The sequence below is a fragment of the Martes martes genome, assembly GCF_963455335.1.
Source record: "Martes martes genome assembly, chromosome: 4".
Taxonomy (NCBI): domain Eukaryota; kingdom Metazoa; phylum Chordata; class Mammalia; order Carnivora; family Mustelidae; genus Martes; species Martes martes.
Window position 1 is genome coordinate 11,355,370 of NC_137891.1, and position 24,708 is coordinate 11,380,077.

General features: G+C 45.5%; 1 protein-coding gene across 1 annotated transcript in view; it reads left to right on the plus strand.

Moving 5' to 3' along the window:
* Positions 1 to 24,708, plus strand: part of CYRIB (CYFIP related Rac1 interactor B) — a gene marked incomplete at its 5' end in the record, with an annotated part of 143,744 nt that overhangs the window by 38,252 nt on the left and 80,784 nt on the right. Inside the window, one exon of the mRNA XM_080800850.1 lies at positions 1,603 to 1,655. The remainder of the gene's footprint in view (positions 1 to 1,602; positions 1,656 to 24,708) is intronic.

Consider the following 24,708-nt stretch of genomic DNA (forward strand, 5'->3'; position numbering starts at 1 on the left):
GCTACTTGCTGTCTCCTGGGTTTGTCTCTAGGTGATGCTATGGCCAGCTTACTCTTTGTGTTCTTAAAACAAACAAACAAACAAACAAACAAACAAACAAACAAACCAAAAAAGGTTTTCTGAAAGTTAGTGCCCTTTTTCTGATTTCGAGGTCCTTTTTCCCAAGGCCCTAACAATTTCCCCAAGAAAACAACTTGCTTCCATTCTGTACTTTGTAAATCCGGTCAAAAAATTTGAAGGAAAGAAAAAAAATTTATGTACTTGGAAGACAATGGGAGACGGGTCCAGAGAACTGTAGTTGTGGTGTGTGCATGTGTGTGTGTGTGTGTGTGGTGTGCACACACTTCCCTACAGGGCATGGGGCATGTGTTGCACACACTCAAGGACAGAGCTTGTAAGTATGCTTAGATGGTTCTTAAATCCCCTTTCTTTGGACACCAAGCAGTTCTGTGATCATGATTTAAAAGGGAATTTTAGGGGCATCTGGCTGGCTCAGTCGGTAGAGTGTGTGACTCTTGATCTCAGGGTTGTGAGTTCGAGCCACACATTGGGTGTAGAGACTACTTAAAAAAATTTAAAAAAATTTTTTTAAATGGAATTTTAAATCATCCTCACAGAACCAGAACAACAATAAGAAAACCCATGCAGGGAAACCAGAGGAGAGATGGGGGCGGGGGGCACAAGGGGTTGACATGATCAGCCCGCAGGGTCCTCCTACCACAATCAGGCTCTGCCCCCAAACCTTTTGTGAATAAAGCGCGGCCAGTGGAGTGGTTTCCTGTGTTTCAGTACCTAGTGAAAAGCACCGAGAACACATTAAGGCAGCTAAAGATGTAATCAAAATAAAGGCCAAAAAAAGGCATTCTGGTTTTCTTCCACATAATAATAAGAACGTCTAGATGCCGTGGACGTTGCTCCCATCTTCACGCTCATGCCGGTGACTGTGCTCCATGGGACGTTGGTTGACTATGTTTTTATGAAAACGCCCTTTGATTCATAAGTTGCTGCTGCTGTAAGAGATGTTGAGGGTGACAAGGATGGGGTGCTGCACATATTTATTTTCCTTTCCCAGCCAAGAAGAAACCTAAAATAGGAAGTGATTCAGGGATAGAATGATTCAGACCAGATCAAACTCAAGTTGGGCTGGGACCAAGGTATGCTGTTGTAACTCAGAGTTCTAGCGTCCTTTATCTTAGAATTCTGAATTTGGAAGGACAGCCTGGCCCCACCCTCGGTCCCCAGTACCCAGAGTCCAGCCACACTGTCAGTCACAGGATTTCGGTTTGGGTCTTTGCTCTTGACTTGGCTTTGCAACTATGAGCAAGTTACTTAACTTCTCTGAATCTCCTTTTTTTTTTTTTTTTTGAATCTCTACTTCTTTATTTGTAATACATAAAACTACTTTGAATGTTAAATGAGAAAGATGTTTGAAAAACATGCTCTGTAAACTTTAATGGTCTGAAGAAATGGAATTTGGAGTTGTTATTCCCAGACCTTCTCTCTGGTATGGGAAGACTCATAGTGGCTAGCATTTCCTGGGGGCTTACCATGTGCTCAGGTCTGTTGTTATTGCTTAACCCTTGCTATACCTCTGTTTTACAGGAGAAGAAACTGCGGCCTGGAGTTTGAGTTATTCGTTCAAGGTTACCAAGTTGGTAAGTAACGGTGGATTTGACCATGGCCGTCTGCTTCAGAGCCTGTGTTCTTCACCACTACACTGTGAAGAAAAATGAAAGTGGATGGTAATATCAGGCCAGGACATGGATTTCAGTTCAGTAGAAATAACCTTCTGCTTCCGTTGAAATTAGAATCCATGTGCTTTTATTTTACTGTACGTATATTTAGAGAAACTACCGGGTTATCAGGTTAAATCATTAATTTCCACGAGAACCTTGGAGGGCAGGAGACATTCTCAGCCTCCTGTGACCAGTAACAGTAATAATCGCTGACAGTTATTGAGCACTGTTGAAGAGCTGATCTCATGCCAGGAGCTTTGTCCGAATTACCTTGTTTAAATTTCAAGAGAGAGTTGAGGTTCGAAGAAGAGAAGTAACTTGCCCAAGTTCACTCCAAATGCAAGGGGTTGTCTCAGTCCATCTGGGCTGTTATAACAATAACAGACTGGGGGGCACTGAACAGTAGAAAATTGATTCTCACAGTTCTAGAGGCCGACAAGACCAAGATCAAGGTGATGGCAGAGGCGGTGTCTGGTGGGCCCCTCTTCCTCGTTCCCAGATGGCCATTTTTTCACTATCACCTCATGTGACAGAAAGGGTGAGGGAGCTGTCTGGGGGCTCTGTCATCAAGGGTGCAAATCCCATTCATGAGGCTCCGTCTTCAGGACCTAATCACTCCTGAAAGCTCTACCTCCTAACACCATCCCATTGGAGCTTGGGTTTCAGCATAGGAATCTGGCGAGGACACAAACAGGGGTAGAGACAGTATTCACATCCAAGCAATCTGGGTGGAGAGCCAGGGCTCTTAACTGCTGGGAGGCTCTCATGGAAAACCAGCTTGGGGAAGCTTGGTACCTTCTACCCCCGCCGGCACTTCCTTTTTCTGCTTCTTTGGTCCCTCGTCTTCCTGGTCTGCTCACCGCCCTGCGTTTGGCTGGCTTGCCTCTGGAGAGCATTAGCTGTAGATCGGAGATCAGGCAGCAGGATGCTTTGCATCAATCTCTCTTGTACTCTTGTAACTTTTATGTTCATGGAGGTATAACTTACTGTAAAATGCACAAATCTTTTTTTTTTTTTTTAAGATTTTTATTTTTAAGTAATCTCTACATCCAACGTGGGGCTCAGACTTAACAAACCCAAGATCAGGAGTCACGTGCTCTACAAACTGAGCCAGCCAGGGGCCCCTTGATGAATTCTTATTATACCACCCATCTTGTCCCCACCCAGATAGGGCATTCAGTATTTCCATCTTTCCAGAACATTCTCTCACGCCCCTTCACAGTTAGTGCTGCCCCAGGGCTAACCAGTATTCTGACCTACGGAAGTCCTATATCCATCCTAGCATGGATTCCTGCTTCAGACTTAACTAGTTCCAAATATACTTATTCAACAAAAACAAAGTACAGATAAAAATAACACTTTGAATAGCGTGGGTGATCTTGTCATTCCACCCAACAGGCGTCTCTCTTGGAGTGAGTGTGAATGAGAGACAGATCTGCTGTTCCTTCTGTCGCTCTTTGTTCCGATGGCTTTTTAGAATGTGAGCATCTTGTGCCACCAAGGGTATTTTTTTTATTTATAGATTTTAATTATCCTACAACCCAGCTCTGAAATCCAAGCCAACTCTTTCTTTGGGTGTTCAACCTAGGAAACCAAATCCAGTACTGAAGGAACACCGCCTGTGTTCCACCTGTGTTGGGAGTTGGCTTGTCAGTGTGCATTGTGAGATCTTATTGTGCGATTGTCCAGGAGAATTTTGACTCCTTTCAGTTTTCATATCCATGCTGACTTTGGAAGCTAATCCTTGATAAGCTGCCGTTGTGATGCGGACAGAGTTCAAGCCCGGGTAGGTTGTTCTATTAGACTTGGAGACCTGAACATTCTGCCAATGTGGCAGACTGCACTGATTTGTGCGTCTTTTCTGATATGAACGCAGAGTGGGCTGAAATAGATTTGCATCTAGGGGAGCTCATCGGAAAGGGAAGTGTGCAAGTGCAAGAAACGGAGGGAGAAAATTAAGCCAAATGGTTATGTGGGCTGAAGCCATGGCTGCCTGTGAGGCTTTTGTACCCAGGAAAAGGCCATAGAGTCTAGGTGTTCCAATTTTAATGCCACAGTGGGTCTAAAATGAGACTCGGGCCCAAGGTGGAATTGAGCCCTGGGAGCCATACCATCACACTTCTTCATGGAGAGAAGCTAGAAAAACTCCACTGCTTGGCAAAATAGAGAGGAAGCTTGCCTTGAGTGGAAAAGTCACCAGCAAGAGATTAAAAACCATATGTAGTTGTGGAATCTGCATTGTTACTGTGTATGAGATTATGAGACCTCCTCCAGCTGAAAAATGAACATAAAAGCTGAAGGGTGCCTGGGTGGCTCAGTGGGTTGGGCCTCTGCCTTCTGCTAAGGTCATGATCTCAGGGTCCTGGGATCGAGTGCTGTGTCAGGCTCTCTGCTCGGCGGGGAGCCTGCTCCCCCCCCGCCCCCCGCCGCCTGCCTCTCCGCCTACTTGTGATCTCTGTCTGTCAAATAAATAAGTAAAATCTTAAAAAAAAAAAAAAGCTGGTTCAGTGCCCTGGAAATTCCCAGTGCAAACACAAAATCACCCCATAAGGATATTCAACAAAAGGGAGACCTAACAGGACTCCCACAGAAAGAAAGGACTTCCTAGGATAAGTTCACAGGTAAATAATATGAGCTATCCAGGAAATGAACTGCTTCAAGCCAGAAGTAATAGAACGATCTAAAAGAGACTATAAAATGGCATACTTAACATAATGAATGACTGAAGATGATATTAAGGAAAATGTAAGGAAAGATGAAAAAGAACAGGTTGATTTGAAAGGTGGCCAAATTCAAATGAATAACGGTCATCCAAATTAAAATCCAGCGAAGGATTAACTGACACATTAGACATAGCCAAAGAAGTAATTAGTGAGCTGGGAGACAGTGGTATTAGCTGACATTTATTAAGTCCTTAGTATGTGCTGGGTGCTACGCTGTGTACGTACATGAACTCATTTAATCCTTAGAAGGAAATGAGAAGGAAGGCACGAGCAATATCGTGTGTATTTTATGGATGAGGAAGCTAAAGTGTGGTTGTTTGTGCCCTTGCCCAAGGTCGGCCGGTAAGGGTGGAGCTGGGATTTGACCCCAGGCTGCCTCGTATAGTCTAGAGTCTGTGTGTGCCATTACTATCCCGGAGAGTAGCCTCCAAAATAAGCACTAACCAGAAGGAGATGGGAATGCACAAGAATGGTAAAGAAATAAAGAAGAGAGAATGAGACGAGATTGCTTATATCTAAACAGACGGGCCAGGGGGAGGCAGTATTCCAAGACACAGCAAAGAAAATGAAAGCTGTCACAGTGATGTGATGTCCCTTCACATCTCCTCCAGTCCTTAGGTTCCAAGAACCTGTGACCAAGTCACAAGAATCTGTGGCCCTACTAAGGGCAGAAATAGTCAAAGAAAGATGGCAGAGGCTCATTTCCACTGCAGTTTGTGCTGATGTGCTGGTACGTTTGACCAAGGTCTCCCTGGGGGTAGGGGGGAAGGACCCTTGCTTGGTAGCATTTGCTGATTTCTGCGGTATAAATACTTCCCATGCAAGCTACCCATCTGCCATCCCTGAACCCAGAATTGGGAGGTGATGTGCCCACTCAGCTCTCTTGAGTTGGTGTGAGCAGGCTTCAGGACACCAGTGGTTCTGATGCGCATTCTGTTTTTTTTTTTTTTAAGATTTTATTTATTTATTTGACAGACGGAGATCACAAGTAGGCAGAGAGGCAGGCAGAGAGAGAGAGAGGAGGAAGCAGGCTCCCTGCTGAGCAGAGAGCCCGATGCGGGGCTCGATCCCAGGACCCTGAGATCATGACCTGAGCCAAAGGCAGAGGCTTAACCCACTGAGCCACCCAGGCACCCCATGCGCATTCTGTTTTTAACCTGTGATTTCTGGCTTGTCCATAAACTTATGCGAAGTCGTAATGTCATGTGTGATATCACAGGGGTACAGAGAGACAGTGGGACAAGAGTGGAGCTCTGGCCCCCTTTCTTCCCTTGTATTTAAAAAAAAATGAAACAGGGCGCCTGGGTGGCTTAGTCAGTTAAGCGTCTGCCTTTGGCTCAGGTCATGATCCAGGGGTGCTGGGATCTAGCCCCATATCAGGCTCCCTGTTCAGCGGGAAGTCTGCTTCTCCCTCTCCCTGCTCGTTCTGTCGCTCTCAAATAAATAAATTTTTTAAAAAAATTAAAAAACAAAACAACATTTTGTGAATGTAGGTGGGGAAAGTGACATATATATCACATTTTGGGTGACAGTGAAAATGAGTACAGCATCTTTGTGATTTTTTTTTAAAGATTTATTTATTTTAGAGAGAGAAACAGCATGGGCGAGCAGCAGGGAGGGCAGGGGGAGAGGGAGAGAATCCCTAAGCAGACTCCCTGGGGAGTGTGAATCCCCATGTGGGGCTCAGTCCCACGACCCTGAGATCATGACCGGAGCGGAAATGGGACATGCAACCGACTGACCCACCCAGACTCCCCTGAGTACGGGGTCTTTGAAGGGCAGTTGGGTCCTTTCTGCTATTTCTAACTGCATGGCCCTGAATTCTTCTTCAAAGATTTTATCTTATAAAGCCCATCTTTCTTATAGTCACAGGTGGTGTATGGGACGATGTATGTAATGTGTCTTCATTTCAGCCTCGTTTGTAACAGCAAGACCCTGGAAACAGCTGAAATGTGTTGTTGGTAGGAGATTGATTGAATTAATTATGGTATATTCTTAGAGTGGAATACTGGGCCATTGTTTAAAATAGTAGGTCATTTTACTAAGAAGGGGTGATCTCCAGGGTATATGCTTAAGTTAAAAAAAAAAAAAGACAACATGCAGAAAAGTATAGGTGGTATGTTCCCATGCGTGGGGAAAAGTGGGAGGTAAAAGTAGGTCTGCACACCCACCCACACACATCATGTGCTTGATTATGCATAGACTGTTGCTGGCAGACACCAAGAAAGAAGGTGGTTGTAGGGAATACTGCTTACCTCCTGGAGGGAATGCTTAAGGGATCGGGGTCTACAGTGGGTAGAAGATGTCTCGTTGTATGTCTTCTATATTTTTTTGAATTTTAAAGCATAAGCATATAGTGTCCTTTCTGTTAAAAATAAACTGGTTAACAGAAAACTTCACTTCGGGAGTTTTCAACACGAAAGCCCCTCTCCTTTTCAGAGGAGACTGGCAGATCTCCGTGTGGTTGCTGATCCCCAGGGTTTATTGAGCACATGCTGAGTACCAGGCACTTCCCCATCGTTTCTGGCTCAGTCCTCTCGCACCCCTACACCGTGGGTCTCCCCGTTCGTAGGCTCTGCTTGGACTCTAGCAGTTGCCCAGTGAACGTGTGATCCACAGAAGTCACATTTGCAGGAGAAGGGAGGAGAAGTCTTTGTGCAAAGTCACGTGGCGTTCAGCAGAAGAGGTGAGAGTCCCAACAATCTTTCAGCTGTTTTAGAGAGAGGTAACCCAGCTGCTTCTCAGAAATCCAGGTTATCTGGAAGGGCTCTCAGGCCTTTCTCTGCCCTGCCACTAGTCCCTGGCACCTGGCTTGAGACCACAAGCAAGTGTTCTGTCAGTATTAGTTTTCCCATCTGTAGGGCTCTTTGCTCTGGAAAGTTGGAGCTGCGTTTGCGGACCAAATGAACCGCCGATGTGTTGAGAAACAGCACAGGCTAAGAGAGTTTGTCCTGCGGTGACCTTTTCTGATTCATTATTGTCTTCCCGACTCTTTTGTGTGCGCATCATCAGACGGCTGAAGAACTCTAGCTTTGCTCCCTGAAAAAGGCCACCTTCAGGGCCTTCCTTAGTGAAATGGACGTTCCCAGGGGTGCTTTTCCTGTTCTTTCCTGCAGGCAGCCCCGTTTCCAACCCATCACCAAGGCTTTGATGGAACCAGACCCCTGCTCTCTTCCCTCTTCCTTATCATTTGGTAACAAATGCAATAAACAGGTTATTTATCCCCAGAGGGCTGTTGTTCCTACGCTGCAATTTGATCAGCTGTAATCCAAATGGGCAAGAGGACGGGAGTGAAAAGTTGATAGCATCAGAATCACAAAAACTGCCCTGAGTATTGTTTCCGAGTGTGACATGGTCGGTACCATTCAGATGAAACTCTTGCCAGTGAGGGCTGTTTGACACTGGCACTTTGTGGTCTCTCGAGAGGCTGTGTTGTGGGCTCATTCACAGAGTGCCCTTGAGTACTTTAAGTATCAGTGCTCCTGTGTGGTGTGGGAGGCAGTGGTTTTAGCTTTCTGGGAGCTAGATGTGTATCAGCAGTGTTCTCCTAACTCCCCAGATAGTAATTCTCTCTCCTCTGCCTGAGTGCGAATGCAGAGTAAGTTTCACTGCTGTTGGTGTGTGAGGCCTTTCCTGGCTCCCCCCACGCGACGCTGCTCTTGTTCCGTGTAGTATTTAATTAAAGCAGTTATCTTACTGGCTTTAAATAATTGTAGCTGTTTGTAGCTGTCTCCACAGCAGGCTGAGTGCCAGGAAAGACGGCGTGGGTCAATCTCTTCCTCTGTGCCTAGCCAGTGTGCAGCATATGTCCTTCTGAGGTCATTGCCAGGATTCTTTTGACCTCCATGGAGAAACCCAACTTGAACTGCCTTCCACAGAAGGGGGGTTTATGCCATTGAAAAGTCCAGAGATATAAATCCAAGCATGGTTTAAACGGTGTTGCGAAGGCTTACACAGCGTTTTTCTATCCCTCGGCATCACCTACCATTTCTTTTTGGGCTGTGGTGGCAAGATGGCTATTAACACTTTCAGCAGGAGCAAAAAAAAAAAAAAAACAAAAAACGCCACTTCTCCAACAGTTCAAGCAAAGTCTTAGAATTGAGTCTCCATGTTTCTGATTGGTCTTATCTGAGTCACATGCCTGTCCCCCAACCAAGCCCTGCCCTAGGCAAAGGTGATGCTCTGATTGGCCATCCTGGGGTAGGGGCTGCACCTCCCAGAGCACAAGGATGAAGGTGAGGGGAGGTGGATGTTCCCCAGGAAAGTCTGGGAACCCTTTGTGCATGGAGGGAGGTGTGGGTAAAGCAAAAGCAAGGATGTCCAATAGGGTAGATCTTTAACCAGTGTTTACTCAATGAATGAATTAACAGCTGAATGAGCAAACGGGAGCGTGCTTATACAATACCCCGAGTGGGGTTTTAACAGATGGAGCCTTTGCACAGAGGAGGGATAAAAGAGAGCCTTGAAATCAAGTCCTGTGAGGATGACATTAGCTGAAATATTTAACAGGAAATAAGAGACCTATGAAAGCCGTTTCCAAACGTCTGGAGGGCATTCGTAGAAAAGGAGTCTTTGCTGGGTCCCCACTTTATGTCCTAGAGGCTGGGCTAGACACTGACATCGGCATCTCCCCACTTTTATTTTCATTTTATTTTTACTAGACAGTCCATTTATGCTCATTATAGAAGATCCAAAAATGCACACAAAAGGGAAAAATAAACGCCCTCCCATACTCTTACCATTGAAGGCTAATTGTTATTAATATCTGGGTATATATTTTGTCAACCTTTTCTCCCTCTTTGTAGCTGCATTAAAAAAAATAATCTTATTAAATCTTGATAATGGTGCTTGTCTGAATAGGAACCTGTGGCTCAGACCAAGGCACTGAAATCCTCCGGCCAGAGTTCAGTCCCCGTGTGCCAGCCTCGGAAGTCCTCTCTCATTTCTGGGCTGAGGTTTGCCTGCTACATAACCAGCAGTGTGTGCACTAACAGGGTTTCACTACCGTTCTATTCTAAGAATCCTGATTTCATCACTCCCTGATCATCCATTCACTCTTTCATTCAGGTGCTCAGGAAATCTTTTACTGGGTGCTGAGGGTGTACCGGTGAATGAGGCAAGGTTCCTGCCTTCCTGAAGCTGACTGTCTAGCTGAGCTTCACCTCTCCTGGAAAGGGTTGGATCAGCAGCCCCTGGGGCTGTGATTGTGGGGCTGCTGATTGCTCCAGTCCCTTGCTTCTGCCAGGACGCAACCAGCAAACGAAGAGGAAGCAATGCAGCCAGAGGCCTATTTGATCTATGCCCTCTGCCCAGGATCCCTCTCTGGAAGGGAATGGGTGCATGTTGAGGGATGGGAGGCTCAAGGTATACATTACCTGTCTTCACCCTCCCAGGCGGCTCTGCTGGGTAATCTGGGATTTGGCCCATATTGTATACATATGATGGTCCTATTTTTTGAACCCCAGACCAGGACTCACCATGTGGTGAGGTTAGCCATATGGCAGGGTTATCTAAAGGGAAGGAGGGAAATACATATTTCTTGAATGCAACTTTAGGTATTTTTGCATGGCTCTCCTTGCCCGGGGAGGTAGATATTAACAACCTCATTTTGCAGGGCAGGACACTGAGGCTCAGTTGGATCTATGATTTGAGCTCGGCCTGTCTGATGGCTCCCAGTCCTATGAGCTCCCTCTTCATGTTCCCCTGATCCAGGTACATCTGGGGAGTAGGCCTTTAAAAGGCTGTGATATTCTGGGTGATTTGGTCAGTTTCATTCCATTTACCTATTTAAAAAAGTATTTATTGAGGGCCTGAGTCCAGAAACTCTGTTAAGCCTGAGATACTGGCTGGCGAAGACCAATGAGGGCTCCTACTCCCAGGGATCTTGAAGTCTGAGTTAAATCACTGAAGAGCGATGATATCTCTGCACACTCCCTTGCTCGGTGATTCATTGAGCCATGCAGGAGGGTGTATCAGTTAGGATGCTTTGAGTGGTAAGGGACAGAGAACCTAGTTCAAACTGGCTAATTGATAGGAGCAGTGGAGTGATTCACATAGGGGATTGGTTTCAGGCACACTTTGATCAGGGCTCCGGCTTCATTTCTTGGTGATTCTCTGGGCTCCGCACTTGGGTCTGTTGGCTTTGTTCTCAGGTTGACTCCCTTTGTAGTAGTAAGAGGGCTGCCAGCAGCTTTGTTAGATGCTGTTAGAGGAGATGATGCTGTTAGAGGAGAGCTGTCCAATGTGGTGACCTGGCTGCTGGGACCTCTCAGACCACATGTTTGTTGGATCACATCCAGGCAAGGAAGAGCTACCATCTCTCTCCAGGGCCACTGAACAAGATTCTTGAGCTTTCCTCTGATGGGATCCACCTCAGGACGCCTCCATCTCAGTCCATCATGGCGGCAGAGGAAATGCGATAACACTGATTGGCTTAGACTCGTCATTCCTGGAAATGGCAATGAGGAGGGAATGACTGAAGGATACTGCTTGGTGGGAAGGGTAGAGTAGATGTTGAAGACACAGCTACAGTCTGTAAGGGGGCAATGTGTAGGATATGGGTGCAGAAAGATGAGCAAGGTCCCGTCTCTGAAATTTAAAACAAAACAAAAAAATGCCCTTTCTTTTAAAAAGCTCACATTCTAATGAGCTTCCTGAGATGTGGGCAGTGATCAGAGGAAGGGCATTTACTACACTGATTGAATGTTAGGCACTTTACATGTTTCCTTAGTTAGTTCTCATAATGTCCCTGTCAAGTTGGTATTTCCATTTCACAGATGAGGAAGCAAGTTCAGAGAGGTTAAATTGCTTGTTAGTAGGCACACACCTAAGAGAGCATGGTGTTTGGAGGCTATCCCTTATTCCTTCCTCTCCTTTCTGTGATGGTTGCAGAGAAAATAGATGGTTACCAGAGACCTACAAAGGTTCATCTGATGATGCCTTTACAACAAGCAGGGCCTTGGGGGTAGATACTGCTTTTCATTTCAGGCTTTTATTAGTGGAATTCTGCCGGCTTTTTTTCTTTAACTAACTCTAGAGGGGAGGAAAACTCCTCTCCCAGATCCAGATAAGCAAGCTGTAATTGAATGAGCTTCTGAGAAAAGCAGAACCATTGTTAACTCACAATGCATCAGAAGAGATGGTTGCATTCAGATAATTTTACAAAAATGATTTCCCTCTCCTTTTGACTTTGCTGCCTGAGGCTTCCGTTTGGTTTTAAAGTAATAGAGTAACTATTATGTAATTGTATACAATGCTGCTTTCCCCTGGGCTCAAGTTAACTCGTGTGCTCCAAATACAGAATATATTTTTTTGGTGAAGAGTTTATGTAAAGCCAGTGTGATTCCTAAATTAAACTGCCAAAACAAGGATATGCAAGCCCCGTTTTCTGGTTTTCTCCAGACTCTGTAAAGATAGAACATCCAACAGAGCAGGAGATGCTTGACCAAAACTCACGTGTATGCTGGCGGCCAGGTGTCTGTGTTCTTACTGCCCCTGCACCTGCACCTACAGTGCCTGTCTTGAGCTTTGCCGCCCGTGGGAAAGAGCACTGGTTTATTCATAGATATCCTGACCTTCACTTACTTGCACCATGCCGGACATGGTTTCATCCTGGGAGGAATTACCAAAATGGGGAAATAAAAATGGTGGCTGGTGACACGTTGACACAGTTGACTTTCAAGTTCGATGCTCTCTTTTGGAGTTCCTGTATCTGCCTTCCATTGTTTTCGGGTTATTACTGATGATACTGAATCTACCTATCTAAATTTCTATTGAGTTGTCTACCATGTTTTGGGTCCTGGGGCTAGAGAGCCAAGCAAAGCATGGTCTCCATTACTGATAGTCTTCAGTGGTGATCCTCTGTACAGATCTCCTCCCTGTCTGTCCATACCAGTGTATTTTTTTGGTTCTGATTTACTCTGGGCCTGGCAAACTCATTAAACTGGACCTTGGGAAAAGGGTGAAGTACAAAAGAGGAAACAGGAAAGACCCTAGGGTAGATGCGCAGGCTTAGGGTCAAGAGGGACTGCTGAGCTCATCTTGTTGACTCTAAAGGGTGGCTACCGTGGTTGTCATTAGGACTAGTGTTTAGGGCTTTTTTGTTACCACAGTATAACCTAACTCATCGTGACCTATGTGACCATCACTATCACAGAGGGGGCAGGACTCCTGGAACCTGGCCAGCTTGTGTATGCCCATGTGAATGGGTGCACAAGCAAATATCTGTAAGTATAGATGTGAATCTGGTGCCTGTGTATCTCAGTGGTTCTCAAACTCATTACAATTAAAATTCCAAAGCCCAGAACGTAGTATAGATGAATTAATTCACCAACTCTGGGGGTGCGCCACAAGCACTAACATGTTTTAAGCTCTCTGGGTGAGTTCCAGTTTGCAGACAAGCTCAAGAACCACTTGTCTATGAGAATTTTAATAACATCCCTGTTATTACCTGAAGATGAGTAGGGATAGTGGTAATGACAATGGTACTAGCCGTCATTATCATTTACTGACTGCTGCCTATCTGCCAGGCAGTATCCTGGGTGTGTAACAAATGTTGTCACATGTAATCCATACTGCAGCCCTGCCAGACAGCTCTGTAGGTGGTTGGAGAGGGAAAAGGGGGGGGGGGGTCATATCTTTTAAACTGATGTCAACCACAGAGTTGCTTAATCCAGATTGTAAGGTACAGTCCAGAAAGATAGAATTGTTGGGCTGATCTTGTTGACTCCAGAATGACCACTGTGGTCATCACGGGGCTGAAATTCAAGGGTTGTTTGTTACCACAGCATAACCTGGCCCATCCAGACGGATGCAGCCATCCCTTTAATAACCACAGTGGATTCAGGAGTCGATATGCAAAAGCACATTTTGCCAAGTTATAAATTGAGAGTGAGTTGATTTTGGCTTGTGGCTTGGAAAGAGAAATGAGTGTAGAAAACCAAGCTATTAATCTTGGGTTAGGTTGATTCATCCATCAAAATCAGTGTTTCAAGGAATCAGGTTAAATAAATTAATAAAACATTACCTGGTATGTTTGTAGTGCTTTTCTCAATGGGATATATGGTGCTATAGGAACGTCACGCCATGACACATCCTAGGAGGACTGTTGGGCATCAGTAGGGACATGTGTTACCATAGGTGATAACAGGAGCTAAGTGATAGTGAAACACTATGCCTGGCTGGAGTCTTGGTGGGTAGGTGGGAGTTTGGCCAGGAGGTGTGGTAGTGCTGGGAAGGGTGTTCATAGCATAGAGAATAGCATAGGCAAAGGCAAGCACAGCAGCAGGAAGTGGCATTTATAGGAACTCTGTAAATCAGTTTGGTATTAGTACCAAGAAAGACATCATTCCCCACTCTTATGGGTGATTGAGAGGTCCCATACAACCTGCATTATCACTTGTTTCTTTATCATTTGGTACGTGTCTCCTAACATTTTTTCCCCTTGCTTTGGAAGAGGTTTGTGTGTAATGCAGGGCCAAATAAGCATAATGCTTTAATCGACTTTGTTTACCCTCAAAGATCACACCAGATGTGTGATCTCAAAGTTCAAATGCATGGAAGAGCTCAGGAAAGCAGTTGGGGAAGCTGGAGGCATGTATACACCCAATGTTGTATACATGCTTGTTAGTAGAGATTTTTTTTATGAACTCTATTGATGCTTCAACCTTTGGATCCAGCCATGGGAGATGAACTCGGCAGGTGTCTGACTCTCACTCCAAGTCCAGGCCTTGGAGATTATGTTCCCTTGAGACCTCTCTGAGACCCTGTTGGGCCTTCAGTTCCCTTCAGTGTAAAATGTTAGATTGAAGGTGAATTCCAAGGTCCCTTACATGTCTAAAATAGGTGATCCATCAGGTACTCATTAATGCAAATGTCCTGTTAAATAAAAATGCTAAGTAGATACTGAAATGGATACCGCAGACATTTTCTTCAAGGCTGTGGGTTTAGATAGACCAAAGTCTGGGCAGGGTAGCATTTTCTTCTCTACCGTGGTCTGTGCTTTAAAATGGAAGGAGGGATGCTTTCTCATTAAACTTGTGTTCGAACATGAAATCAGCACCAGGATTTTAGAGAGCAAGCTAGCTAAACCAGCTAACCTGCTTCTTAACTTGGATCATATTGGTTCTCTCTTAGAAAGGAGGTGGGATTTTTTTGGTTGGTTTTTTAAATCTTGTGCAATGTCTTTTCTTCTGCAACCTCAAAACTTATAACTTTTTCACACTTGTCAGCTCGTGCTCGTCAACCCCATTGTTCTGTATTTCAGCTAGTTGGTTAGACACTTAATCATTTTGGCGACTTTGGTGGGGAGGGTTTATATCTCGTCTTCTCATGTTGCTCATCTGATCCCCTGGTTTTAGGGCTGTGTCCATGTGGGGAGTCTGGAGTAGGGTTATGGCCCTAGCACTGGGATAACGCAGGCTGGACCAGGCTTGACCAGCTGTACGTGTTTGAGTGCATGCCTTATGGCAGGCATGATGCCTGGCTCTTTGCTAGCACTGGGGATACAGTAGTATCCTTGTTTGGTTCCCAGTGTTTAAGGAAGTACGGAAATCACTGTGCAATTACAATTATGTGCGTGCTATAGACAAGAAGCACAAGGTCCTGAGCACTCTCACAGCGGGGCGTCTAACTTTGCTCAAAGTTCAAATGCATGGAAGAGCTCAGGAAAGCAGTTGGGGAAGCTGGAGGCATTAAGAGTCATATACGATCAAATGCAAGACGCGAACAGGTAAAGGGTTCACAGTTAAGCCTGCAAAGAGCACTAGGGTTCCTGTGAGTTGATAAAGTTCAGGACACCAGGCCTTCCTTGGACAACTTCTTGCCCCTCCCCCTCTAATTCCCCAAAGCCGAGGGAATTACTCTTTCTCGAGGTCATATGTCTGGATGATTTCTTTGGCAGACGTGTGTTGATCTGTATTGTAGGAAGATAGCATGTCTTTCATCCCTTGGAAGGGAAGACTGTTTCCCATACTTGGTGTGTAGCCCCTCCCCCCAAAGTGTGTAACCCTGGATGGAATTGCTGATCATCTGGTTCATGAAAAGGCCCGTAGCTCACCAGTTAACCGTAGTGTGTCCTTCGTACATCCACAGTAGCAGGTCAAAGGAAGGCTCAGGACCTGTGGGAAGAGTCACAGGTAACAACCCCAAGTGCCCCTTTGTGCCCAAATTCACTAAAGCTTCCCTCAGTTGAGGCAATTAAGTGGGGAAGCCTGTCAACTTGGGAATAGTTTAAGAGATACTAGCTTGTAATTAAAAGTCCAGGATAAATCAGCTTTTCTTTTCTGCATCTGATTACCTAGTTTTCTTTCTGCTTCTGTGATTCCGTTTCCATTAAGAGAATCTTCTGTTTGCTTCCGTACCACCCGCCACTCCTTATGCCCTCCTTCAGAGTTGCTTCCCGCCCCCTTGGCCACTTCTTCTAATGCTCTTTTATTTTTCTTCTGGCTACACCCTTCCCTTTTTGAAGGCCATCTTTTTAAACAAATTGTTCAAAACACTGAAGGAAAATTAAAAAAAAAAATCTCATCCCTATTCTCTCCCTTTAACCTCTCTGAGCCTATCTGCCACTTCCCCATGGGGCTACATCATGTATATTAATGGCATATATGTGCCATTGTATATATACAGTTTATATATATATACAGTTTTGTACTTTGCTCTTCTGGAATAGTCACACATTTTCAACTAGCAGATGTTAATTGAGCTCCTACTATGTGCTGGGCATCATTATAATGGCTAGGGTAGATGGATCAGTGAACACACCAGACCTAAATCCTGGCTCTCCTTGAAGCTTCTGCCTGGTTCCTGGAGAGAGACAACATGCTTAATAGAAATTCTCTTAAGGAGTGACCACTGTTGCAGAAAGAAACAGGAGTGTTAAAGAAAGTCAGGAGTATGTAAAATATTTTCTCATGTTGCTACCAACTGCCTGTGTACTCAGGGGTTGTATATTATCCTTGATGTTGATGGATTATATTTTATTTAGAGCATTTAGAGCCTTAGGACTATAAACTTTAAATCTGGAGAGGACTTAAGAATCATCGAGAGCAAATCCTTCATTTTTGAGGTGAGGAAAAACAGGTCCAGAGAAAAGAAATAAGTTGCTCAAAATTATACAGCCCTTAAGTGGCAAAGCAGGGGCTTTTAAATTTTAATTAAATTGATTTTCATTAATTCTAAAGACAATCCTTTCAGGGCCCTGCTTTGCTGTTTCCGTATTGTGGGAAATTGAATTTGTTTCCGGTTTTTATTATAAATAATGCTACAATGGGCAGTTTTACACCGATACCATCTTAATGAAAGCAAGTTAATAATAACGATAGTAATAATAAATAATAGAAGAAGCTAATATTTATTGAGCACTTATATTTGCCAGGCACTATGCTAAGTGCTTTCCATGAAATAACTTAATTCTGACAGCAAGGACTGTTACTTTCCTGTTTTTTACAGATGAGGAAATGAAGGGATTTAGACTCAGGTCTGAGTACTTAGTCACCATGATGTACCACCTTCCAAGTTTGGATACAAAAGCTACAAATTTCAAAAAGGAAGATAATCAGGAATGCACATCTATTAAACACTTAAGAGTTCTCTGAGAATGCTGACATATTAGGTTTAACTGTATGTAATTGCTGTTTTGAGGGCATAACGTCGGCGAATGTTAGCGGCTTCTTGTGTTCCATCGGTTACTTGAGTTAATCCTCACAATAATGGTGATTTAGGTGGTATTGTACCTATTTTATGCATGAGTAGCCTAGTAGTTTAGCTGGAGCTTGGACACTGGGTGGTGCAATGAATGTTTGCAGAGAGATGGGAGGAAGGGGGGATGGGAGGCAAGGAGAGCAGCATGACCCAGGCCAAGTAATCAGCTGCTACTACCTGGCTCGGATACTGCTTCTGCGTCTCAGGGGCTTTGTGACCTCCCTCGAAATACTTAAAATTCTTGTAGCTCATTTCTCATCTGAAAACTGTCATTATAGAGATTGAGTTTGTAAAATGGGTGGAAATCACTTTGTTCAAAACTGGCAGAAATGAAGCGATCAATGCGAGGGCTCGGTGGTGGTGGTGGTTCCTTCTGCCATGATGTTTCAAAGCAAACCCGTCTCTTCTGGTGTTGCTGTGAAACTCACAAGAAGCTTTTGAAAATGGCATGGGTCACCTAACGACCCTTCACACCGTTGGGGAGTCTCTTTCTTTACAGATCAAGTTGTCTTCTCACTTGGATGGGGTGCCATATAAGATGGGTGGGGCAAGAGAGCTGAACCTCGGTTTGGGTTTCTGGGTCACCGTGGGGTGAGGTCCAGGAACAGATGGCCCACCCAGTTGTTCCTCTCCCTCCCGTCGTCTGGTGCCCTTTCTAATTGGACAACATGTTGTCCCCCTCCTTCAGGTGACCCCTTCCTGGGCCCAGCCACAGTGGGGGCGGGCAGGTGGGCAAGGTGGTGAGTGCCCTTGGGCACTGTGCCTTCCTGCTGGTGTGGGGTGTGCTCTTCTGGTCTGCATCACCAGGCAGGCCTGGGGAGGCCCTTCCTCCTAGAGGGGAATGACTGTCAGTGCTGAAAATGCCACATGGATCCTGAACCTCAGCAGCGGCCGAGAGAGCCCCGAAGAGTGCTTCCTGAAAGGAAGTACATCCTGAGCGTGCCTTCTTGGGTTTCTCTGCAGCCCGCTCTTGTCTCCCATGGGGCAGTGGGGTTTGGGGTTCAGACTGCTTAGGACATCAGTAAACCCTGTGAACCACCAGCCTGTACCTCCAGGGGAAAACTGCCTTAGGGCAGGGCTGGGGAGGCCAAACTAAGGCTTGCATGGGAAGTTTCTTCCTCTTTTTGCGTTAAAATCCTGGCAAGAAAACACGAATCTTGATTTCTGTCCCCTGTATCTGCCGCAGATTTTCCAACTGAACTCTGAGGCGTTGTCCTGGCTCCGTCAGAGGTCAGCTTTTCCGGCTGCAGACCATTTTGCTTTGCAGTTGACGGGGACTCTAATATTAAACTCCAGGTGGTGAATGGGTGGTGGGGAGTACGGTTCTGGAGAAATACAAGGTCCAAAGCAATACAAACAGAGAGGAAAAAATGGGAAGCTTGTCAAGAGGGAAGTGCTGTGTTAAAACATGTTATCTTTATTGACATAGAAGAAACCTCCCCTTTAGCTCAACACCAGGAGATGTGTTACATCCTTATGGTATAGTGACAGGGCTGAGTGTTACAGAGCTTTTCACAGCAGGGCAGCTGAAGTACTTTTATTAAGGAAAGGTGATTAAGATACACCGTGAAATGAAACACAGCAGATTAGTTTAGAATAGGAACCATTTTTTATAAAAATATATGCATTATCCTTATATAGATATAGAAAAAAACATTTGGAAGGGTATCCACATGGTGGGAGGTTGGATCATAAGTGTTTATATTTTCTTCCTTTTGCTCATCTGTGTTTTCAAATTTTTCTGCAGTCAACATGTGTTATTCATATAGTTGGGGTGAAAGGAAGGTGTGGGGGGCTGGGAACCTCCCTTTTTTACCCAGTCATTCTGCAAGCTTACTGACGGTCTCCTAGGAGCAGTGTGGGCACAGTGACAGCTGTTGGACTGGGCAAGATAGCCCTGGCCTCTGCCTTCACAGGGCTGGTGTTTTCGTGGGAGGCTTTTTATAAAAACATTTTTAAGGGGCACCTGGGTGGCTCAGTTGGTGAAGTGTCTGCCTTCAGCTCAGGTCCTGACCCGAGGTGTCCCGAGATCCGGCCCTGCTTTGGGCTCCCTGTTCAGTGGGGAGTCTGCTTCTCCCTCTCCTTCTGCCCTTCCTTCCCAGTCTTGCTCTCTCTCTCTCTCTCTCAAATAAGTTAAATCTCTTTTTAAAATTTTATTTATTTATTTGAGAGAGAGAGAGAGAGAGAGAAAGCAGGAGTACATAAGCAGGAGGAGCTGTAGAGGGAGAGGGAGAAGCAGGCTCCCTGCTTAACAGGGAACCGGATGTGGGGCTGGATCCCAAGACCCTGGGATCATGACCTGAGCCAAAGGCAGATGCATCACCAACTGAGCCACCCAGGGGCCTCAAATAAATAAATTCTTTAAAAAAAAGAATAAAAACATTTTTAAGCTAGAAAATAAAAATATTTACGGTTGTAATAAGTACTGCGAAGGAGAAAAGCCAGTGACCTATAGGAATGACTGACAGGAGCTAGGTGTGGGGCAATGGGGAGGACCACTTTGAGGAGGTGACCCTTGAACTGGAAGGCCAAGAAACAGCCACTTGGAGAGGCTGGAAGGCGTACTGGAGGCACAGGGAAGGACCAGCTGTGAGAGCCTGCCACCTTCCTGCAGGTCACCCAGAAGACTGGCCAAAGCGGATGTTGTGGAACTTCCCACTTGTGAGACTGTTACATTTGGGAACATGACAGAGGCTCATAGACAGAGCCTCTGGGGAAATACGGCCCTCAGGACAACTTTGTGACTCCTGAGAGATTGGTTAATGTTTTGCTAGGTCATGGGAGTGTCAGGAGTATGTTAGGGTTTGAGTTGTTGGCTTTGTACTTCATTGCTTTTGGGTAGGAGCTCTGATGCCATCTTTCATGCCAGACAGGCCTGGAGTGTTGCCCTTGGGGACGTCCAGGCCTCCTTCCCTGGTCTTCTTCTGGGTCTGTCAGACTCGCCCATTGGATGCTCAGGCACAAGGCAGGACACTGGAGTCTTCGTTCTTACCCATCCTGGACATGTTTGGGAGGGTGCCTCTTTCCTCAATATTCCTTCTTTCCACCAAGAGGAGGAGGGAAGCTATTGACAGAAGTCCCTGAATGTTAGGCTGAGGAGTTATACGGTGATTCTGAGTTAACTATGGTAGCACCATCCAGAGGCCTCCCTAAGAGCGATCTGAGCAGTGCAGATCAAGAACCATAACAGTGGTCAGTTCCTTTAACCCAGAAACTTCGGTCCAAGGAACTTATGTGACTTATGTGGATGGAGGGAGTGTGTGTGTGTGTGTGTGTGTGTGTGTGTGTGTAATGGGGAGAAACCAAGAATACAGCAATGTCTGTAACAGCAGTAATAGTTGTTAATGACATTGTGCTTTGGGGCTTTGAACACACTTTCCTGTATAGTACTTAAGGAGAGCTTTGCAACATTCCTGTGAACAAGGTTCTTAGGTAGGTTTCCCAGATGGGCAATGAAAGGTTAGTGAGGTCAAGTAAGTGGCCCTGGTTCACCCTGGCAGATTCAGGCTCTGTCCTCTAGTCCATGCGTTGCGTCCTGGTGGTTTTGCTCAGAAACTCAAGAAAACGATGGGAGTCAAGAAAGCATAGGGCAGGGACCAACACCAAAAATCATTATTGAACTTAACGCATGTTTAGTTCCATTCTAGTTTTGTAAATTTTCACCAGGTTTATCTTTACAACTCACTTGTGGGGAAACAGACTCTGAGAGGTTGAGTAACTTTTACAAAGTGTAAGAACAGGACTCGGGCCCTGGCTGGGCCGAACCCAGGGCTTTGAGGGGGTTGGGGCTCTGCTGTATTGCCCACGGCTTCACGAGAGTGCGTTGCTGGATGAATGAAGAAATGGAAGAAATGGAAAGCTGATGTGTTCTCTTCCACGGCTCTGCCGTTGTCCGTGCCGCTGCCCAGTAGGCTCCCACGAGAGCTGCAGCTTCCCTGGCGCTTGTGGCCGCACTTTTCTTACACCCTTCACCGAAAGGCCCTCTTCCCTCACTGAACCCATCCCTTGCAAAATGCTCAGAACCAGATGAGTCTAGGATAAACGAGGCATGCAGGGTGTGAACCTTTAGTAACTGAAGGAAATGGAGCTATTTCAATGTGATGCAATGTTCTGCAGCCATTAAAATGATAAATGTTGACTGTAGAAATCTGAAACGGCATTGGGAAACAGTTGCATCTGACAACAGTTGAAGCAACGTGCATTCGCATGGGTAAAGGTGGGCAGAGGATGGGAATGAAAACTATGTAAAGGTGTTGGGGTTGAGTGGTATCACCTTCCAGTTGGTCTGCTAAGCTAGGAATGTCAGAGTCCCACAGCTCCTGCTGCTTCTTCCCCAGGATTCAACTAGTCAAAACTCCTATAGATTCAACATCAGTGTCTTTAAAAAAAAAAAAAAGATTTTATGTACTTGTTTGACACACAGAGAGAGAGAGTAAGAGAGAGCAAGCACGCACAAGCAGGCAGAGTAGCAGGCTGAGGGAGAGGGAGAAGCAGGCTCCCCACCAAGCAAGGAGCCCAACATGGGACTTGATCCGAGGACCCTGACATCCGACCTGAGTCAAAGGCAGTCGCTTAACCAACTGAGCCACCCGGGCACCCCTTGACATCAGTATCTTAATTCTAGTGCCCATTCTTGCTCTCCACTGCCAGTTTCCTAAAGCAGGCTCTCATTATTTCTCTCCTGCACTACACAGCAACCTCAGTGGTCTGCAGGCCCCCATTCTCATTCCCACTGTAGTCCCTATTGGAGTGATCTTGATATAAGACAACATCTAATTACGTCTCTCCCTTGCTGAGATGCTTCTGTTCATTTGTTACTGCCTTCAGGAGGTAAGTTCAAGCTCCATAGCATGGTGGTTGAGGTGATTCTCCACCATCCCACCCAGTCTTCCCTCCAGCATGTCATGCACTCCCCTTCCTCTGCCCGCGTGCCTTTTCTTCTCATCCTTTCCCTGATCTCTTCAAGACCAAACCCATCCTCTCTGAAGCCTTCACAGCCCCAGGGATGGCTGGTTCTTCCACTTTCCTAGATTACAATGAATCGTGCTCTGCCGTCATTGTGAGGTCGCAGCACTTTCACTAAATCCTGAGCCCCTCCAGGACAGGCACCTACCCTGTCTACTGAACTCCACTTTAAACCCTTGGCATGGTGCCTACGACATAACAGAGGGGCAGAATTTTGTGTTGATTGAATGCATCAATGATTAAGTGAAACAATTGATTCTTTGTAATGTTTTCAAGTTGATTCAGTAGTGCAATTTTCAAAGGAAACAGCATTTAAAGAAGGCATCAGGAACTTCTGAAATTCACAAAAACAGAGTCAAGTTATGTAAATGGACAACTGTGGAGTTGACAGACTGGGTTTGAATCCTGGATCTGATACTGAGCCTTGGTTGCCTCATTTATAAGATGGACATAACAGTACCATATAGGGAGATTCTAAAAAGCAACAGAGGAAATGCAAGTAAAGTGCTTAGTATAGTGCCTGGCACATAGGAAGGACTCACAAAGAAAAATGCTAACAAGTCACAGTGATTAAATCATCAAGAGCCTAGTTCTCTTATGTAAACCTCTTTTTTTGCATCCTCCTTGTTTTTTCAACATAAAACTTTGAAAGCTTCGATCTCAGCTGAAATGGGATTACATTCAGGCAGGATGACAAAGAAAGGACCGGGAAAGAATAAATTCAGCACTTTTCTTAAGGTCTTGTTTTTTATTCCCATTTTCAGGATATCCTGCAGGGGGTAGTGGTCGAGCTTACATGTGAGTTGTGACACAGGCTAGGAATGGGTCTAGAATTGACAAGGAGAAAGGTCTTTCTGAAAGGGGGCTGATCTTATCTTATGGTTATCACTCATCAGTGGACTTTTCTTGGCTGGACTGTAAGCTCCCTCAGGCTGGCATCATGTCTGTGTTGTTCTCCAGAGATAAAGTTAGGACCAGTGGATGAAAATTGTTGGGTATCAGATTTTTGCTCAGTGTAAAAGAAGAGGTTCCTCACAATGAGAAGAGGCTGACAGTGCAGTAATGGGTTCCCCATAATGGGAGATATTTGAGCTAAACTGGATGGGGTTGAGAATACAATGGAAGATATTTCTGCTTTTGTTGGGATATTGAGGTAGAGGTGTGTGGTTACTCAGAGCACACATTTAAGGGATGGGGCAGGTGTATGAACTCTCTTCCTTGGTACAAATCGAGGATGGTGGGTTTCTCTGGACCATAGTTATTTAAGGATGGGTATCAGTGTGTCATAAGCATGGACCACAGTTCTTGGATTGTGAAGACCATCCTGTTAGCATCAGTGTTGGCAAACAATTGGCTCCCTCAGTTTAATTGAAATTGATGATTATAATAGATACAGTATAGAACCCCTAAATCATCCTAAATTACGATAATTAGGGCAAAAGGCTGAGGCCTAGGACTCTTGCCTTTAGTGTGTGCCTTGAAAAAGCCATCTAATCTCCCTGTGACTCTTTTAACACATTTCTATATAGTATAGCTCATACGATGTAGTCTCCATGTAACTCCATGGGAAGACAAAAGGCTAAAGAAGGTAAGGGTTGCTCTTCTATGTTTGGGGCAAGGAGTGATTTCTTGGCTGTATCTGGTAAGGACTGGATAGTTCCTGGGATTTTACCTATTTGACCAGAACAGAGTTCATAATCAGGGTTTCATAGGTAAGCTTCCTGGGATCATAAATCGCCTGACACTGTATGCAATTTTTCTGGGGGAGTAAAACCCCTACTTTTGTGTGATTTTCAGTAGGGCCTTAACCCCAAATATTCAGAACCATTTACCTCCACGGTGATGATCTGCTCAAACCTAAAATATTCCAGAGAAAGGTAACATTGTGATCATTTACACTTTAGTGTTAATGAAAAAATCTGAGAGTTTCATAGCTGGATTGGGATGAACCAGCTAGATGGGATGTTCTGGTTTTGTATGTAAAGAGGGAGCATTTATGTTAAAGGGTGAAGGTGGATTAGGGAAATAAAGTGCTGTGCCCTGGGCCACATCCAAGTTCTCTGTCCCCCCACCCCACCCCCCACGCTCCGCCCCGGACATTTTTGCCCAGAGCGGAACCCTAGAACAAAAATCTCATTTATCTGAAAGAGCCATGCGTGGCAAGGTACATGTCTCAAGCGGCGCCTGATTTCTGTCCTCAGACTGATCATTTAACACTTCCCCAGGGCGTGTCCACGATACCATCACAGGCGATAACGGTGCACCTCTGGGGAGCCTGCCAGCGCTTCTGCCTTGTCGGGGCGCGGGAGTGAAGTTCAGTACCTGGCGGAGAGGGAAAGGCGTGCCAACCAGCCCAGCCATTCCAGCGTGGAGAGTGGTGGGAGGTGGCAGCTTCGCTGAGTTCAGCACAAAGAGCCCTGAACTGCGAGTTCCGAGTTCCAGTTCCTGCTATTTCCGAGCTTTCTGACCTGAGGCAGCTACCGCCGACCTCTGAACCTCAGTTTTCCTTCTGTAAAATGAGAAGGCTGCAAGACTCGGACCCACCCAGATGCCATCTCCGCGCGGAGGTGCTGCCCCTTTAA